This window comes from Tachypleus tridentatus, chromosome 4 (assembly GCF_004210375.1).
Source record: "Tachypleus tridentatus isolate NWPU-2018 chromosome 4, ASM421037v1, whole genome shotgun sequence".
NCBI classification, from domain to species: Eukaryota; Metazoa; Arthropoda; class Merostomata; order Xiphosura; family Limulidae; genus Tachypleus; species Tachypleus tridentatus.
The window spans coordinates 86,484,588-86,503,440 of NC_134828.1; the positions used below are offsets into that span (position 1 = coordinate 86,484,588).

The following is an 18,853-nucleotide window of genomic DNA, read 5'->3' on the forward strand; positions in this document are numbered from 1 at the left end:
GTAGCATCACTGTTGTTGTCATAAGAAGGATCACGTCGCGATGTTTTACACGGCACAGTTTGATGCGCTTCGAATCATGATGTGTGGTGGTGTTGAATGAAAAGACTCATACAGATTGGCCAACAACAGAAGTGGTGCTGAAGTGCTATTAGAGAATATTTGTTAAAGTGGTGCCTTTGAACTAACTGTTAGTACTGATATTTATAACACAATTCACTAGGCTAAACACTTAGACCATAAGTCTCCTGTATAGAAACGTCCTTTACTTGAAAGGACAAGTTAACCATCACAAAACTTCTGTACACTTTTGAACCTAATAAGAGAACGGACTTCCACTTTCATAAAGCATCAAGAAGGAACACGCGGAACGCGTTTGTCAGCATCGAGGTGGGAATCTTGGACTTTCTGATCCACTGCTCAATAGGCAAATACAACAGTTCTCCAGGTCAAAACGTCCGGCATGGCCAGGTGGTTAGAATGTTCGACTCGTTACCTGAGGGTAGCAGGTTTGAGTCCCCGTCACAACCAAACATGCTCGCTTTTCAGCCGTGGAGGCATTATAATTTGAGGGTCAATATCCAACTATTCTTAGAGAAAAGAGTAGTTAAAGAATTAGCGGTGGGTAGTGATGACTAGATGCCTTCCCTCTAGTCTTTAATTGATAAATTAGGGACGACGAGTTCAGATAGCCCTCGAGTAGTTTAGCGTGAAATTCAAAAATAAACCATACTAAAAACAAATAATGATTTGCCAAATTAAGCGAAGAAGTAAAATTATAGTTACTATTATGTTTCTATAGTAACATTAATAGAAAAAAAATCGTTTAAATGTAATTGTTTTATAGTTCTTAACATGTTTTTATATAAGTCCACTGAGGTCACAAGCGGAATGCTTGGCAGTGTAACAAATGGCTTGATTCTTTAGTAACTTACTTAGAAAACAAAATCTACTCCAAATAAATGGCAGTTGCTATAACAGTTGACGATAGCATGGAATATGTTATTACAGTTGGGCCAGTATGATAAAATTATAATAACCTAAATATAACCTACGATAGAAGAGTGTTATTTTTAAAAAATTAAGGACATATTTTCACTTTAGAAAGATTTATGTTAGTACAGGGCTCTTATAACGTTTTTCGTTGTTTTTTTTTTGTTTGTTTAACATCAATAACATGAATAAACACTGTTCACGTTATAGACTAATGATTGTTGATATACCAGTGGCACGATGGGAACCACGAATATGTGGTCACCAAAAACTGTCGCCAGAGGGCGATAAATCATACTCAATCTTTTATAATATCAACTACGACACAACTCTGTCATAAAATGACAGACAGTTACGCGAAGCTGTTCAGTATTCTGTAATGCTACCTGGTATCAAATAACAACTTAGGAGGCGTTACACCTTACCCAACTAACTCTAGCAAAAAGAGATCTTATATATAGGTTAAAGGGTTTTTTATATCATTGTGTCAAATTTATTTCTTGAACTTACGTGTTTCTTAACAGCTGATTCTAAATATACCCATAATCGAAAATTAAATAGTTCAAACAACAAACTAGCAGTTTTAAATATTGGACGGTATCGATCTGCTAGGTAATACGTCGTCTCAACTATGCAGATCATTGTTGCCATGAATAATGGGTCACTTTAAGCAAATGTTAGCTCCCGCTGGTGAACACTTGTGTTATTACCGATTCGAGTTCTCCATAGCCTCAGTAAACTATATAAGAACTTTTTGTTTTTGCGTAGTGATCCCCGATTATTTGCACACTGGGTCACTTCAAATAATGACCCTAAAGTCAGAGCTTAGTCTGAGTTTGTTTGAAAATTCATCACTTCCAAAGTATAGATTTGCTTACTTTTTCAATGCCTTCTAATAGTTTGGGCCATGAATCAAGCTTTTGAAGGCCTGGTGTAGTCTGCAGACCGCCTACCCATTAGGGACTACAGTTGTATGTTAAGCAATAATAGAGGCTATTTGCAAACAAAACCAATATTTAGATATCTTTCATATCATAATATATTTTTGTGTTATTCAAATATCATTTTCCTTCTTTATAACTACTTGCAACTTACAGACTTGAAAAATGTACTAGTACAACATCAAATTAACTCGTCTTGCGGAGAGAACCTGCCTTGGGCATTACATTTTTTTTTTTATTCCTTCCAGTACCTCTAAACATTCTAAAGCACGAGGCGGACCCTCAGCTAGTGGCCAACTGTTCAACTACGACACTTACTTGCCACCTGGATACGCCTGCCCCAGAATCTGACGTCTGGTGGACTTTCGACGGTGAGAATGCTTCGAAATTACCAAACGTTACTATAGTAACGGAGCAAGCGGACGATGGGATTTGGAAACTGCAGCTGACATGTCCCACCCTGAAGCATGCCGGGAAATATATGTGCAACGCCCAGTCAAGAAACGAAAGCGACGTAGCTTATCGTAAGGAGGCAACAGTCAACGTGTACGGTAAGTTTCCTGGTTTCGTCCGGGCTTTCTAAATCTTAGTACTCTACGAAAGTAAGTTACATTTGGTTAATCATTTGTTTTCATGGTTACCAAATCAATCAAATCTCAAAAAATATGTGTTCTGTTAAACACATTTAAAATGTAATGTGCGAATTTAGTCAAAAAAAAAGGGAAAAGATAACATTAATTGGTTAAAAATATATTTTGTTCACAGATTCGTGAGCGCTCAAAGTATAAACTTCTTTTTTTCACAAACAGAATACTTTTTTTAGTTTTCGGCCAGTAGAATTTTTCTGAGAATTGTATTTACATTACAATCAAGGTGAGCTTTAGATAAAATATTTTACTTTAAGTTTTCAAAACTTTGATTTGGCATTAGCGGAAAACTTTCATAATTTAAAACAAAAACGAAAGGTCAACATCATCTTATGCTGAATTTTAAGAAGCGTTGACATAGAAAGAGATCTCAGTTTAATTCAAAGTAATAACAAAGTTCAGTAAAGTTAAGAAATATTCGATTAGGTATCTTTGGCCTCTCTCCTCTTATATGTAAACAAGGTGTTCTCACATTTTAGTTAAAAACATAAAATTGGTATGTTCTCCAACATGATTATGTTTTGATTTTAAATCAGTCTTTTTTCAATTCTTTGAATGCGAGACATTCTTATATAAACGAGAAATATGCTATTGATTTCCATTGAATCGTTTCTGTGTTTGTGCCTTTTTAAATTTGATATGCAGCTTTTCTGAATAATAGATTATATGATTAATTTTTATATTAGCATTTCACGTTCAGCATATCAATAAACTACTTTTCTTTTACATATAATCATATATGTGACTTGTTTTATATTTGTGGCTGAAAATCACAACTGCAATAGACGTTTTATTTTAATATTTTTTCTTACAGTTACAATAATTACGTTATAATAAACTTGAATGTGTCACTTGTAAAATGCTTTAGTTGCAATATTTTTTCGAGTTTTGATTGCCGCTTAAGATACTTGATTTGTTAGATTAAACCGAGAATTGCGCTCTGAACTATAAACCCCTAGAAAGGAAGAAAAAAATACTTTTAAAACCCAAAGACAGAAGAACACTTGGTCATTTCTTGTTTGTTTTTTATAAACACAGAACAAAGTTAAATGTGAAATAATCAACGAGAATTACCGTATCCAAACTATCCACACTTCAAAACCGGCCTGAATGAACCGTACTTGTAATTTTCGAACACAATCTCTAATATACCTTTGATAGTTAAGAAAATTCACGACAGTTTTTGTGTACGCTTTCTCGAAAACAAGGACAAGTTGGAACAATGACGGACGTTCAAGGGAAATAAACGAAACCAAACGTTAATCTAACTATCTGTCTGAAAGTAATATTACACTCAAATAAAAGTTTCAGGAAGAGACTGCGTTAAGGAGTAGCGGTGACTATCTTTGGAGAGAACTAAGAAACTAGCTCGTGACAGATAACCTACCAAGTTGTTCTGGTAGTTAAATTGGTTGTCCTAACAACTTTTTAGTCCACGTTAAAATGCTTTTTGTCCAAGGTGTTCGGCTCGTACCATAAAGGTACTACTGTACGAGGACAACGGTTTTCCAGCTCCAGTTTCAACAGTCCAATTGCACAGAAATGAATAGGCGCTAAATTTAGAGACTGACTTGTCTTCGTATAGCATAGTATGCATACCTGTTTTATTCTTCAACTGTTCGAGATGTGCAATGACTGAACAGATATGACATGGAAGCAACTTATATACACGTGAATTATGTTTCTTTCCCATGGCCAAGCGTGTTAAGGCGTGCGACTCGTAATCCGAGGGTCGCGGGTTCGCATCCCCGTCGCGCCGTGGGGGCGTTATAATGTGACGGTCAATCCCACTATTCGTTGGTAAAAGTTGGCCACCAAGAGTTGGCGGTGGGTGGTGATGACTAGCTGCCTTCCCTCTAGTCTTACACTGCTAAATTAGGGACGGCTAGCACAGATAGCTCTCGAGTAGCTTTGTGCGAAATTCAAAACAAACAAACAAACAAACAAAGTCTCTTTCCCAAGCACAGATCCTTCTTGATTATGTTATGCAGTATTTCATGTACCATGTAAATAACGTTTACCACTAATCTTTATCACAAAACGCCGTTGCTTGACACGGCTAGTGTACGACTTGATAGAAATCTGTTTCAAGGTGCTCCAAATACCCCAAGTTAATCCATATTCATTTGTTTTCAAATGCCATTAAGTACAGGAGATATTACTATCACAGAAATTCTAAATCTCTGTTCAAAACACATCGCTGTTGTCTTAATGTATAAATAGTTTGCATCAGATAGGGCTGTTACATCTATCCCATTCATTTTGTGGTGCATTACACGATCTATGAAAGATTTCAAACAAAAGAAAATGTATCTCTGATACACTACATCCCACAGCGACTTTATATCACTTGTGATAATCATTATATATTCTTATTTGCTCATTTGAAATTGTTATTCCTAAAACCTCGTCGCAAATAACTTTGGTAGAGAAAGCATGTATTACAACAGTTATATGTTATTAAACAGTACAATTAATTGATTTATAAATTTTAAACACGTGATTTGATTTATAAATTTATTTCCGTAATATACACTGTATGCATGAATTGCTTTAGAGCTTCTGGCAACTAGACAAAATGTACAAATAAAATTAATAAATATTCAGTATAAATCAAATAACATTACCTAAACATATTCTGTGTTTGTTTACTAAGTTTCATCTTGAATTTCTTGAATTAGACATTAGCAAAGATTTTTTTTAGTTGTGTATTTTTACTTGACAAGAAAGTACTTGAAAATAGCCTTTTTTATGAAATAATTATTTTTAAATTGAGTTGTATTTCATTTAATTAGCTAAATAACACTATATAACACAAATGTTGTTCCTGGATAGTATGTGTTATTTCTTAATTGCTAATGTTGTAAAAGTACATAAAATGGCCATTATTCCCTTCAAACTTTGATTTTGTGACCTGGATAATGAAATTTAGAAAGTAACCTATTTTCTTTGTAAAATGGAAAAATTTGCACATTTTCATTTACATAAGGTCAGAATAAAACAACATATGAATCAAGATTTACATGTATTTATACTAAAGTTATACAAAAATGAAAAAAAATGATTAGAAGTAAGTAGTTTTTCGAGACTTGCGACTGTTAATGTCAATCACTTTCACGTATCAGCCCCCAAATATAGTCTCCCATCATGTTTTCGTTATACGCTCCCAGGTCACAAAAGCAAAGTTTGAAGAGAAAAATATGTCTTTTCCATTTACTTTAGGCATAAGAAATTGGGAAATAACACTTTCTGTCCAGGAACAAGAAAAAAAAAAAGTTTGTTACACAGTGTAATATGTGTATATATATAAAGTAAAAAGTTCTCTGAATAATTTGCTTCTTACTCTTTTTTAGACAGACAGACAAACACATAGATAGGTGGATAGATGTTAGAAAAAATTGAAACTGTATTGTTGACAAACAGGTAAACACATAATGAGAAAGCTTGAAGGAATTGTTATCTGGTGACAACAAATGATTCTGTGAATATACGTGAAGTAAAACTGCCGACAGATTGTGTATCATACTTTAAGCTATAATTTGAAAAACTAAAACATATGCGTTTTACTTTTCATAACCTTCAGTTAGATTTACATCAACCTGAGTAAAAGTTTTTAAAGCATCTATAATTAGTCAATATACGTTTCTACGTATTTTTTGTGTTCATTTCAAAACTCAAGAATAGCTTTGTATGTTGTTAATCTCGAAACCACATAATGAGTTATCTTTGCTATGTCTATATCGGGTATTGAAACCTGAATGTTAGCATTTCGAGTCCTTACCGCTGATCTACTGGAGGGAGACTCTTTCGAAAAGGAATGATGAAAAAAAGACATAGTCGTAATTAACGTGTATTGCAACAATAAATTCTATTACATGAGTCAAAAGATTACAAGTATTTAACTTTATCTTATATTGTGGTGTTTAAAATGTCAGCATCAGAATTAGATTTCATTTCTTGGACATATAAAACTTTTTTATGTTTCACTGAACGCCACCAGAAAGGTACTTCAGACCCCGTGACTCTAGGTAAATATTTTACAATACAAATGGCCAGGTATCGTAGCCAAGTGAAATCTAACTCAGACAGCATCGCGTGCATGTCACAAATTTATTGAAATTACGTTAACTTTAACAATGGATGAACAAACCTACGATTCCACGATGGAATGGCGAAGCAGGAAAACTGAATTATTGAAAAGTATTTCGTGTAAACACGTGACTATTGTAAGTTCAGCTTTGACCTTAACTTGCTTGAATTTAAAATACAACAACATAAAGATTGATCTCACATCGCACGTAAGCACAGTGGCTTGTCATTGCTGCGTAAAATATGACAATATTTTTTATCTACATCTAACACGAATAAATCTGTGACAAAATTAAACGATTCATAAGCCTAAATGTTCGATGTACCGTTGAAATGATTATATTTTAGTGGCATGGGTATTCGTCAATCTTTGACAATATAATAGTTTTCCTATATCTCACTTACTGCTAACTAATTGAACAATAGCTGAAAACAGAACCAATTTTAAAGGCTTTATGCCAATTTACTTCAAAGTGTTATCGATAAATACTTTCAATCAATAAAAAAAACTGCTGATTTCTGTGTGTTATAGTTCTTATGAGCGTTGTGAGACGTTTATTTGAAAACAATAACAATATTGGCTTTGCAGTTCACGATTTCATTGTTCGATTACAAATACATTTTAAGTGCCATAATATCTTACAGAACACCAGCTATCCAGCACACGAAGACAAGTGATTTAATTCTGTAAACTATAATTCCTCTTCAAAAGCAGTAAGTTTAAGGTTTTGCACACTTGAAAATTACACATTAACTATCTAACATAATTCACTTGGATAGTTGTTGTTTTGTAATAATAATCACTTTTTCTAAACTCCTAAGACAGAGGGGGAAAACACAGATCTCCACTAATGTATAGAGCTGGAAAAAGCTGTTTATTTAAATGGAGGTATTTATAAAAATCAATTATAGAAATTTGTACAAGAGATATTTATATCCAGTCTACCTCGTGCTTAAATTCATGAGAATAACTGCAGAATTTTAGCTAAGCATTTTCATTTAAGCACATCAACTAGTGACAGTCGACAGTATAAACTTAGTTAATATTCTGTTGTAAAAATAATTAGCATACCCGTAATATGTCTGACGGATTATTTTATATGTCTCTATTTTGTAAAATAAACAGTACAGTATAAACCATTGGATAGTTATTATTTTTTTTCAAATTAGTAATATAGTCGCGGGTATTAAATGCTATTATTCTCTTGACATGTAATGTTCGTTCATCGTTTAAACCTATAGGAAAAAAGAACCGTTCTGTTTTTCATTTAGTTGTGTGGAAAATTGTGTTGCTATCATACCAGAACTATAATCAAAATTCATAACTTTATTTATTTGCTACATAAAGAAACCTATATGATTTGTCACAAAGAGTTTAGTTTGAGAACGTACAAGTTTCAAGTGAGCGAGAGTTTTAAAACTCACCATCGTGAAAGAAGGTTTGTTTGTTTAATTATATTCACTTCAGATCAGAATGAAGTTAAAAATCCACCTTTCAATCAGTATAGCCAAATAAACATACCTAACGGAATGAGAATACGTTCCTTTACCAGTTGAGTAACGCCGCTTGTAACGATATTTTCCGCCTTAATCCAAATAATGTATCACGAGGTTCGACCAATTTTAAATATTTAGGTTAATCCAAAAGATATATATATATGTGTGTGTGTGTGTGTGTGTGTATGTGTTTGTGTTTGTATATTAAGCTAAAAATGAGACAAAGTCTTTATAATAAAAGTATAATACTAAACAGTATCCATTATCTATATAAATATAATCTTACTGTCTGTTGTATATTGTGTGTTTATGTAACTACTTCGCAGTGTGAATGGATCCAAAATTGGTATGTATTTTCATTAGGTCCAAGCGGGGGAAATACAATTTTTAGTTTTGAATTTTACATTTCTACTACTATCTCGCACCCTGTAAATAGGTCTTCACCAAATATGGTAAAGAGGTTTACTGAGTTTATGGGGAGATACATACAAAATTTCAGTTTTATATTTTGCATATTTTTTACAATTAAACGTAAGGGAAGCAACTTTTCCTGTCCTAAAATAACCTTTAATTAATGATAAATGTGAATAACTTCCGTCCAATGGACAGGTACTCCAACTAGTTATTAATAAAGTAACAATAAAAAGTTTGTATATTTCTTACTTATAAAATGTAGAAACAATAGCTATTGACTTGAACTACCACTATAGAAGCTTTTCTTTAGTTGCTATGAATAACAAAACTGCACAATAGGATATCCGTGCTGTGGCAACTAAGGCGATATATCTAAACACAATTTTTAGCACTAAGCTTCCAGACTTACCATGTGAGTTGCCAGGGGTCAAAGAAGGTCGGAGTTATTAACCGAGTTAACTTAAAATGGCGGGGAAGTAATGCGTTTCTTCTTTGATTTGTCTAACCAGCAAAGCACAAGTATCTAACCTAATAATACATTCACGTGTTTATTCTAATCGAACTGAACGTTTACGCATGACTGGGACTTTGTTACAAATTAACATATTCCTCGATCGTATTAAAATATTCCATTGGTAAATTGAGTTAACAAACAACTCAACATATTTTCAACTTTCTGACTTTAACAAAACTTTTCTCCAGTTTTCACAAATTACAAAATTATTTTCCCTATTTACCTAACTTCATTACGTCTCTATCCTGCGCTATCAGTCTATAAACTTTCCTACATGTAGACTTCTAGTTAATCTCGTTGTTTCTCTTCAAAGCTTCTTGTTGTCCTTCAGCTCTTTCTCAGCAAATCTATTTTCTTACTTTCATAGCTCCAACTAGCTACACTACCTGGTTAGCAACCAAACATTTTGTAACTCTAATACTTATTAATACACAGCTACGTGTGGTTATCCTTATAGTCTACATCCGTCTTGACCACTGAAATTGTGTTGGTAATCAATATATAATCCCTAATCCTAAGTTATCATTATTACAGTTTTTAACTCATGTAAAGTTTACATCTTTTTTCTGTGGTTCATAATATCCTTCAATATACCTTATAGAATTTAATCTATCATTATTTACCCTCACTATCATTTCTCCCAACTCAAAGATTCTTAGGGTGCTCGTAAAAAAAAAAACAGTGAAAACTTATTTTACGTTGTTTATTTTTATTTAAAGTTTATCATAAGGTGCAGAGTATTAAAACCAATCCCCTAAATTATATACCTGCACTTGAAACAAAATAATAGTTTGTTTATTGATGAAACTTTCTAGAATGTACGACAACTGCCTGTTGTGGAGACACAAGTGCAGAGGACGATGTTTCGAAAGTCTTCCGCCTTTCGTCCTCTACACTTGTGTCTCCACAACAGGCAGTTGTCGTCCATTCTACAAACTTTAATCATGAATACTCTACCTAAACAATCTATCAAAGAAGTTTGTTTATACTTGCAGCACAGCACGAGAAGTACCAGTATGCTGTAAGATTAATAATATATCTAATTGTATGTTTAACCCAACCGTCTCATCTCGAGATCATCTAACATACGGATGTTGATAACAATAACATTAAATACAGAGTGTGACCCAATACGTATCAGAGAGAAGTCCTGTTAAAATGTTACATAGCTTCTATCATACAGATAGATAAAGGGATGGCTAAAACTATTTGTTTAATATTTAATATATTTTCTTATACGCTGAAAACAATAAAAATATTCTGTGACAAAAGCACAAGTCCTTATTATCTACACTGTTTCAACAGTTCTGTTAAGCATATAAGCTCTCATGAAAATTAGAAAAATAGGACGATGGATATAATTCAGAGGAAACACAATATTCTGTTTCAACTTTTGTTTGAAGATAAAATAGTGCGATAGTTTTACTAATTGGAAAATATAGTGTTTCGCAAACTTTCAAATGTTTAATTTCCTCTGAATAATTCAGCCTAAATTTGTTTTGTTTAGTCAGTTTAACTACAATTACAATTTTTAAATGTTTCTTAAAGTATATATATTAGACTTCGTAATGAAATATTATTTTTATTTACGTGTTAATTATAGATCTGATTAGAAATCGTTATTTCTTTTTCTTATCTATATTCTTTGTGCAGATTTTAAGAGAAATTTCTGATTAGATGTAGGACCTTTTTAGTTAGTATTTTCAAGTATATTTTAACTTATTTTACGGTACCCAATTTAAAGGTTCATAAATGTTTGTTCATATTTTATCAAACATCCTTAATATATAAAAATTAAGTATATCTTGTTACCAAATCAAGGTAATCACGCTTAAAACGCTGGTGTTTACATTAACCTTGCTTAACGTTTCATTCGTAATGTTTACTCAACTTAATTACCCGTTATTCAGAACAAGATTCAAGATGCAGTATTGATCTCTAGACCTGGTAATTTGCCATCTGAAACTTTATCACGTACAACATTTCCATAAATCATCTCTTCTCTATGGTCCTGAGCAGCACAAATGACTCCGTAATGTACACTCCACATGCTCCGTTCCCTGGCTCAATAAACTTTCTACTTCAAATTACGTTTTAAATTTTTAATTGTTTCAAGTAAATTAGGAATCAAAAGGTATATGTGCAACAGAGATAAGACGTATTTGTCATTTGACTGTGTCACGGTTAAGGTGAACAGCAACCACGTGATAAGGCAAACAAAGGAAGCCTTGTCTGTTTCACGCAAGAAATTTCATTTCTGCCTGCTGCCAAACTGCCTAAAGTGTTAATGCCATAAAGTCAATTAAGCTCCAACCAACGATGATTCACGTGTCTAATTTTTAGGACGTTGTAGACAAATTATTCTCTATCAGTCAGAAAAGGTCCATTATTAGTCATTTTACATGTATAACTAGAACATATGTTTAGCGCAAAACGAGAAAATGCAGCTGAATAATAATGTTTTAAAGTGTGTTTCCTCATGAAGGTAACAGAAGAAATCCACACAATTCACAAAGTTTCTTATATAAACCACACTAAATAAAAATATTATAACTTGGTGTATATTTTAATGGGAAATGTGGTAAATGTATATATCACACTAAAATAAAAAAGCAAGATGAATAATAAATATGTAATGCTTCTACAATGTAAGACTATATAATTTAATTTTTTTTTTTTTTTTTTTTGTATTTCGCACAAAGCTACTCGAGGGCTATCTGTGCTAGCCGTCCCTAATTTAGTAGTGTAAAACTAGAGGGAAGGCAGCTAGTCATCACCACCCACCGCCAACTCTTGGGCTACTCTTTTACCAACGAATAGTGGGATTGACCGTCACATTATAACGCCCCCACGGCTGGGAGGGCGAGCATGTTTGGCGCGACGCGGGCCCGCGACCCTCGGACTACGAGTCGCACGCCTTACGCGTTAGGCCATGCCAGGCCCCAAATTAATATTAACTTCCAACTAAAGAAAAGTGTGTGCTAACATAAAATTAAACATAAACCTAACAATCAGTACAGCTAATTGCATATACCTTTTTTACGTTTGTATACCCGTTGAAGTACAGTTTTCTCATGTTTCCACTTTGAGGGATAAACAGAAACATACCTCTGGAATAAAGTAAAATAATAATAAAAAACGATAAAAATAGCAATATACAACATTCTAACTAACATTGTTCGTAAAATTAACAGCGTATACTTTACTTATGGAACCTTAGTGCTGTAAACTCATATAAATTACTGGTACTATGAAAGCTAATCTAGTATTTATTTAATTTCGTAAGCATACGCGATAAATGCATATTAATATAGAATCTAGTATATGATATATGTAATATTTTATGTACTAATATGTCAGAAGTATTGATGTAAAAATCTGGGGTGGTAATTATGTTGTCTTATATCATAGGTAATGTATATATATATATATATAAGCTCCGTATTAAAGATCTAATGTGACGTTAACGTGATTTAACGTCTGTCTAATACTTTGTAAAGTGTAAGCAGGACTCTAAGAAATGTGTCACAAACGTAATGCTTAGAAACTAACATGAGATATATAGGTTGTGTTCTATAAACTAAAATGAAATATTGATAGCACTGTAGAAAATAGCATTAGATATTGGTTTGGTTTGGTTTGAATTTCGCGCAAAGCTACACGATGGCTATCTGCGCTAGCCGTCCCTAATTTAGCAGTGTAAAACTAAAAGGAAGACAGCTAGTTATCACCACCCACCGCCAACTCTTGGGCTACTCTTTTACCAACGAACAGTGGGATTGAACATTACATACAGTTGAACGAGCATGTTTGCGACGGGATTTGAACCCACGACCCTCAGGGGTCAACGCCTTAATGTTTGGTGTGATGGGAATTACAACTTATGTTTTATTTTCACCCATGACCCTCAGATTACGAGTCGAGTGCCCTAACCATCGGGAAGCATTAGATATAAGTAGCGCTTTAGAATCTATGAGATATAAATAGTGCAGTCGAAATAACGTGAGAAATAAGTAATGCTGTATAAACTAACATAAGACATAAATAGCACTGTAAAAGCTAAAGTGAGATATTAACGATAGTAAAGAAACTGACGTGAAATATGAGTAGTTGTAATTACATATACGAGATATAAGTAATTCTGTAGAAACTAACATAAGATGTAGAGAGTTATGTAGAAACTAACATAAGAATGTAAGTATAGAGCAGTAAAAACTAAAACGATTTGAATTATTGTTAATTACATTTACCTAACATCCACAGAAGTTAGTGTGGTGCAACTGCTAGAGTAACATTTACAATAAATTAAACTGACGTATTAATGTTGCTATGGGAAGAAATGTGATAAATAAATTGTGCTGAAGCAACGAATGTAATGTTTATTTACTGTTGTAAAAGGTAGAACATAACTATTGCCCTCAAGCTGACACAACGTGTGAGTACAGTAAAATATGTTGTTGTTTTGAATTAAGCACAAAGCTACACAATGGGCTGTCTGTGCTCTGCCCACCACGGGTATCGAAACCCGGTTTTTAGCGTTGTAACTCTACAGACGTACCGCTGAGTCACTGGGGGGCACAGTGAAAGCTAAAGGGATATAAACAGTGCTTTGCAAAGATACGTGTATAGTGCTATAGAAGTGAAAGCTACATATACAGTATGATATAGAAGTGAGAGTTACATACACGCCGCATGCTATAGAACTAAAAGTTACATATAACCACTATGTTGGAAAAATGAAAGTAAGATATACCTGATATGCTATAGAAGTGAAAGCTGCATAACTGCACGTGCTACAGAAATTAAAGCTACAGGTACGCAGTACAATTTTAAGCTAATATGTAATTTACGTGTGACGTGTATACTGTTCTGTAAAAGCAATAGTGTGTGTACATAATACTGTAAAACTAATGTGTCGTGTATGTTGCTCTGTAAAAACAATAGTGACGTGTACACAGTACTGTAAAATTAATGTGGCGTCCATGTTGTTCTGTAAAAATAATAGTGTGTGTACACAGGACTTTAAAACTAATGTGTCATAATGTTGTTTTGTAAAAAAACAACAGTGGTGTATACACAGTACTGTAAAATTAATGTGTCATTTACAAATCATATAATTCATTCCTGTTTCAGATGAGGAATTCTCGGTTTCTCTTCTAATACTATATACTTTGTAAACTTTAATTTAGAAACCTTCATAAATTATTATAACGGATTCTACATAAAACGTAAGCACTGTGTGTAAAATAAGTTGCTGTAAATAATCCATGAAATTGAACTGAGATTTGAAAAGTGAATTTAGATTTTACATTTACAAAACCCATAATGATAAAGCTCTATCTGTACCTTTAATCCAAGCAATTACAGAGAAAAGGTAAAAAAAACGAAAATGTTCGCGTGCAAGATTTCATGAAGACTGCATCTGATATATTATCAGTATGATCAGACTGGTGGCAGGGTAAGTGAATATAAAGATTCTCTAATCCGGCTCACGTGACATTTTTCCAGCGTGTACAGAAATATAGCATTAGTGTTTTGGTGCTGACAAATTTGTTAATTAGTTTCAAACTTACAGAGCCTAAATGAACAACATAAACTTTATTTAGCGCTTAGTTATTTTAAATCAAGAATATTCCTTTTCACTCTACTCCAAAATAATTTTACAGGCATCATATATTCAGAAACAAAACATTAAATTGGTTTATAAAGAAACGAGTTAAAACTACGTTCGTAAATCATCAGAAACGAAGGAGGTCCTCAAGCACTATAAATACTGACACTTTTCACACTCCACTGTTAGTTTTGGGGTGTAGGATGCAAATCTGGTAATGTTGGCAGTGTGTTTTGCTGTAATGTATTGGTAGTGATATTAAGTGTATTAGCATTTGAAAAACTAAAGTGTTATTACTCAGAAGTATTTTTTTAAAAAGGTGATCTTATACGGAGGAAGTGTTTGTGAAATACCTACTTTCATCTCGAGTCTGTGATGCGTTTTCACATTTCAAATGCAATTCGGTAATCGGCCATCTGATCGTGAGGATTGTTGAAGATACAGAAAAACAGGCGCTCTTGTTGTTTTATTTTACCGTTCGAGTTTACTCGCGCGCTACTGCAATCGATATAAGGTGTCCTGTACGCAAAATACATCTTGTGAAAAACGACATTTGTTCTGTGACAGTGCTGTCAGTATTTCTGCTTGACTCGTTGACCTCGATAACTTAACGACCCAATGGATAATCGACCAACGAAATGACATGATAAGGAAACCAGCCTCTAATGCCTTTTAAAGATCCAAATATCCGCTTGTTTTGTTTTGTTTTATTTTGTAAAGTTTGTTATAACTAAAATGGGACGTTAAATAAAATTTGATTTTCACGTTTTTGTTTTACGCAACCTGTTTGCTGCACATTTTATTTTAAGTCGTGCTAATATAGTACAAACATGTGAATACATTTTTAATTTTCTTTTTGGCAGTTCGTGGTTCATTTATGACGCAAGAGAAACAAAGACATTTCCCGACTATATCTTTTAGTAAAGACATTTATCTGTGCAAAAGCCAGTAAACCTTCTAGCATAAAAACATGGGGACAAGTCATAAGGTATAATCATAAGCTACTGATTAATGTGTTTATGGTTCATGCTTCCTTACCTCAAAATGCACTCCGTATTTGATGGCCCTGTGTACTCTGTAAAATCCTACTATAGGATCAGAAAAGAGTAGGCAAACAGTTACCTGTAGGTACTGTTAATTAGTTGACTTCCTCATATTTAAATCCATCAGTTGAGAAATAGGGACTACTTCGCGCAGGTAGCCTCTTTATAGCATTGCTTGAATATTCTGAAACAATGATAAGATCCAAAGTAGTGGCTGATTTTTTTTCATTAGTTGTAGTATTAAGTTATATAAAATATTAGATATATTAAAAAAAAGTTTGAATTTGGTCTAAGCATATCAACTGTGCCTCATAAACCTGGAGAAAATATAGAACTTTTCAGCAGTGTCTTGCGCACTTCAGGGCTGTACATTGTTACTGGATAATTGATGCAAAGAATAACTAAAATGTTTTGAATTTTCGATCTTTGTGTCTTACCTAAAACCATTAAATAAACAGAGCAACAGGCTAATAGTTCGTTTGATGATGTTACACATAAGTCATATTATATAAACTGGACGTTTTTCCACTTCTTTTAAATTATTGCAGATATTCTATTTCAACACGTTTGGAATAAAATATTTCTAAATACTACTAAAACATTTCTCGAAGAACCATAAACTGGACTTCACCATTAAAACACCTTACGAACATCAACAAAAACTTGGATGTTGAAAATATTAATAAAACTACGAGTTCATTACTAAAACATCTTAATATCAACTAAACTTGGGTGTTGAAATATTCAATAAAATTGGAACTTTACTAAACATCTCACGAAGATGAATAAAAACTTGGATGTTGAAAAATTCAATAGAACTGGGACTTCACTACTGAAGTCGTACAACGATCAATAAAGACTTGAGCTTTGAAAAATTTAATAAAAATGCGACTTCATTACAAAAACAATTCGCGAAAATCAGTAAAGACTCAAGTTTTTAAAATCCAATAAAATTGAGACTTACAATATTAAATCATCTCACGAAGATCGGTAAAAATTTGGATGTTTAAAAATCCAATAAAATTGAGACTTACGATATTAAATCATCTCACGAAGATCGGTCCAATTTGGATGCTTAAAAATGGATCTCGAAGATCAGTAAAATCTTGTATGTTCAAAAATCCCATAAAAGTGGCACTTCATTATTGAATCACCTCACTAAAAATATGGATGTTGAAGAATTCAATTAAACAGTTTAGAACTTTTGTTTCCAAAATCGCTTTAGCCAAATATACAGTTTGATTGACGATTTCGTACAAGTCAACCGTGCATATGTTCAACTGATAAACTAGAGCAAAGGCAACTAGTCAACAGTATTCGACGCCAATTTTTAGGATACTCTTTTCCTGATTAAATAATAGGATTGAACCGTCGCTCTTATAGTTCACCTTGAGACCCAAAGTATCCAACCAACGTTCTTATTGCAAATGGGTCGTGAACTACGAATTCTCTGTTTCACAGTCGGGGGACGCTAATAACAGGCCAGCTGAATTCTCAAACATGCAATGTCTTAATATACTTTGTTTTAATAAAGCATTCTGGAATTTTATTATTTTACTATTCAATGCTACTAGTCCAGATTCATTCATGCGTTACTCCTAGAAAATTCTTGTAAATTTCAAATACCTAGAAATTTCCATTTTCACTGATACTTAGTACATCAGGACCTACATCACGTTGGTTAACTATGTTCGTTAGTCGTTATTGTAAATATTATGCCGTAAACATCGTTAGCTGCGTGATTAGCTGAGTGAGGAATTTGTCCAATCTACTCAACATTGACTTTATATCCTTTTACTGTCTATTAACATTATTCCTATCATTATAATAATTCACCATTATCTTAATTCTCTTATTACCTATTCATAAACAAGTAATGGTAACTGTCTTCGACCTTAATTGACATAAATTTTTGTTTATCAGAATATTGTATAGGCTTAACAAACATTTGGCTATTTTGAAATGTTGCAACACTTGTGATCTAAGGTTAAATTTATTTCATTTTTATCTCTATGATTTGGCCCGGCATGGCCAAGTGCGTTAAGGCGTTCAACTCGTAATCCGAGGGTCGCGGGTTCGAATCCCCGTCGCACCAAACGTGCTCGCCCTTTCAGCCGTGGGGACGTTATAATGTGACGATAAATGCCACTATTTCTTGGTAAAAGAGTAGCCCAAGAGTTGGTGGTGGGTGGTGATAACTAGCTGCCTTCCCTCTAGTCTTAAACTGCTAAATTAGGGAGGGCTAGCGCAGATAGCTCTCGAGTAGCTTTGCACAAAATTCAAAACAAGCCAAACCTATACGATTTATTGATAATGACACTCTTTGATTATTACATCTCAGCGAAACGAGTAACTATTTACACGATAACGTTTGAGTATAGTATACTTTGTCGAACTATACACCAATGTACAAACAAAATTACCTTTATAATTTCAGTGTTTTGTTCGACTTGCTCAGAGATTATCCCTTATGAGTAAAACTAAATACTCCAAACTAAAGAAGCTTAATTATATTTGTATAAATTATATTAATTATGTAATTTTTCAAAAGCGTTCTTATAGATGATTTGTTCGCACTACAACAGAATTATTACTTTTGGAAAATACATGAACTGTAGCTTTCTAACAGGCGATATAATCTTATGAAAGTCCAAAAGAAGATATATAAAACACAATAACTGTATATATAATAAATGTCCAAAACAAGATTTATTTGCTTCTTTGTTTTGAATTTCACGCAAAGCTACAAGAGAGCTATCTGCGCTAGCCGTCCCTACTGCCAACTTTTGGAGCACTCTTTTACCAACGAATAACAGGATTGACCGTCACATTATAACTTCCCCATGTCTGAAAGGGCGAGCATGTTTGGTGTGTCGGGAATTCATACCCTCGATCTTCAGATTACGAGTTGAGTGTCCTAAGCACTTGGCCATGCTGAGCCTCAAAAGACGAACCATTTTGCCTTTTTCGTATCATATTACACTTACTCAAGTGAAAGGTCAGAGGATTTCTTATAAAACACAATATCGGTTTTTAAAAAATTCAAATGAAAGGTCAGCCACCTGCTTGTAGGTCGTAATATCAATCTTCCAACAGTTCAAATAAGT

General features: G+C 33.4%; 1 pseudogene across 1 annotated transcript in view; it reads left to right on the forward strand.

The window, feature by feature from the left end:
• LOC143249618 (tyrosine-protein phosphatase 69D-like) overlaps positions 1 to 18,853 on the forward strand; it is a 309,369-nt pseudogene that overhangs the window by 116,110 nt on the left and 174,406 nt on the right. Inside the window, exon 2 of the transcript XR_013027869.1 lies at positions 2,180 to 2,482. The product of XR_013027869.1 is annotated as a tyrosine-protein phosphatase 69D-like (transcript). The remainder of the gene's footprint in view (positions 1 to 2,179; positions 2,483 to 18,853) is intronic.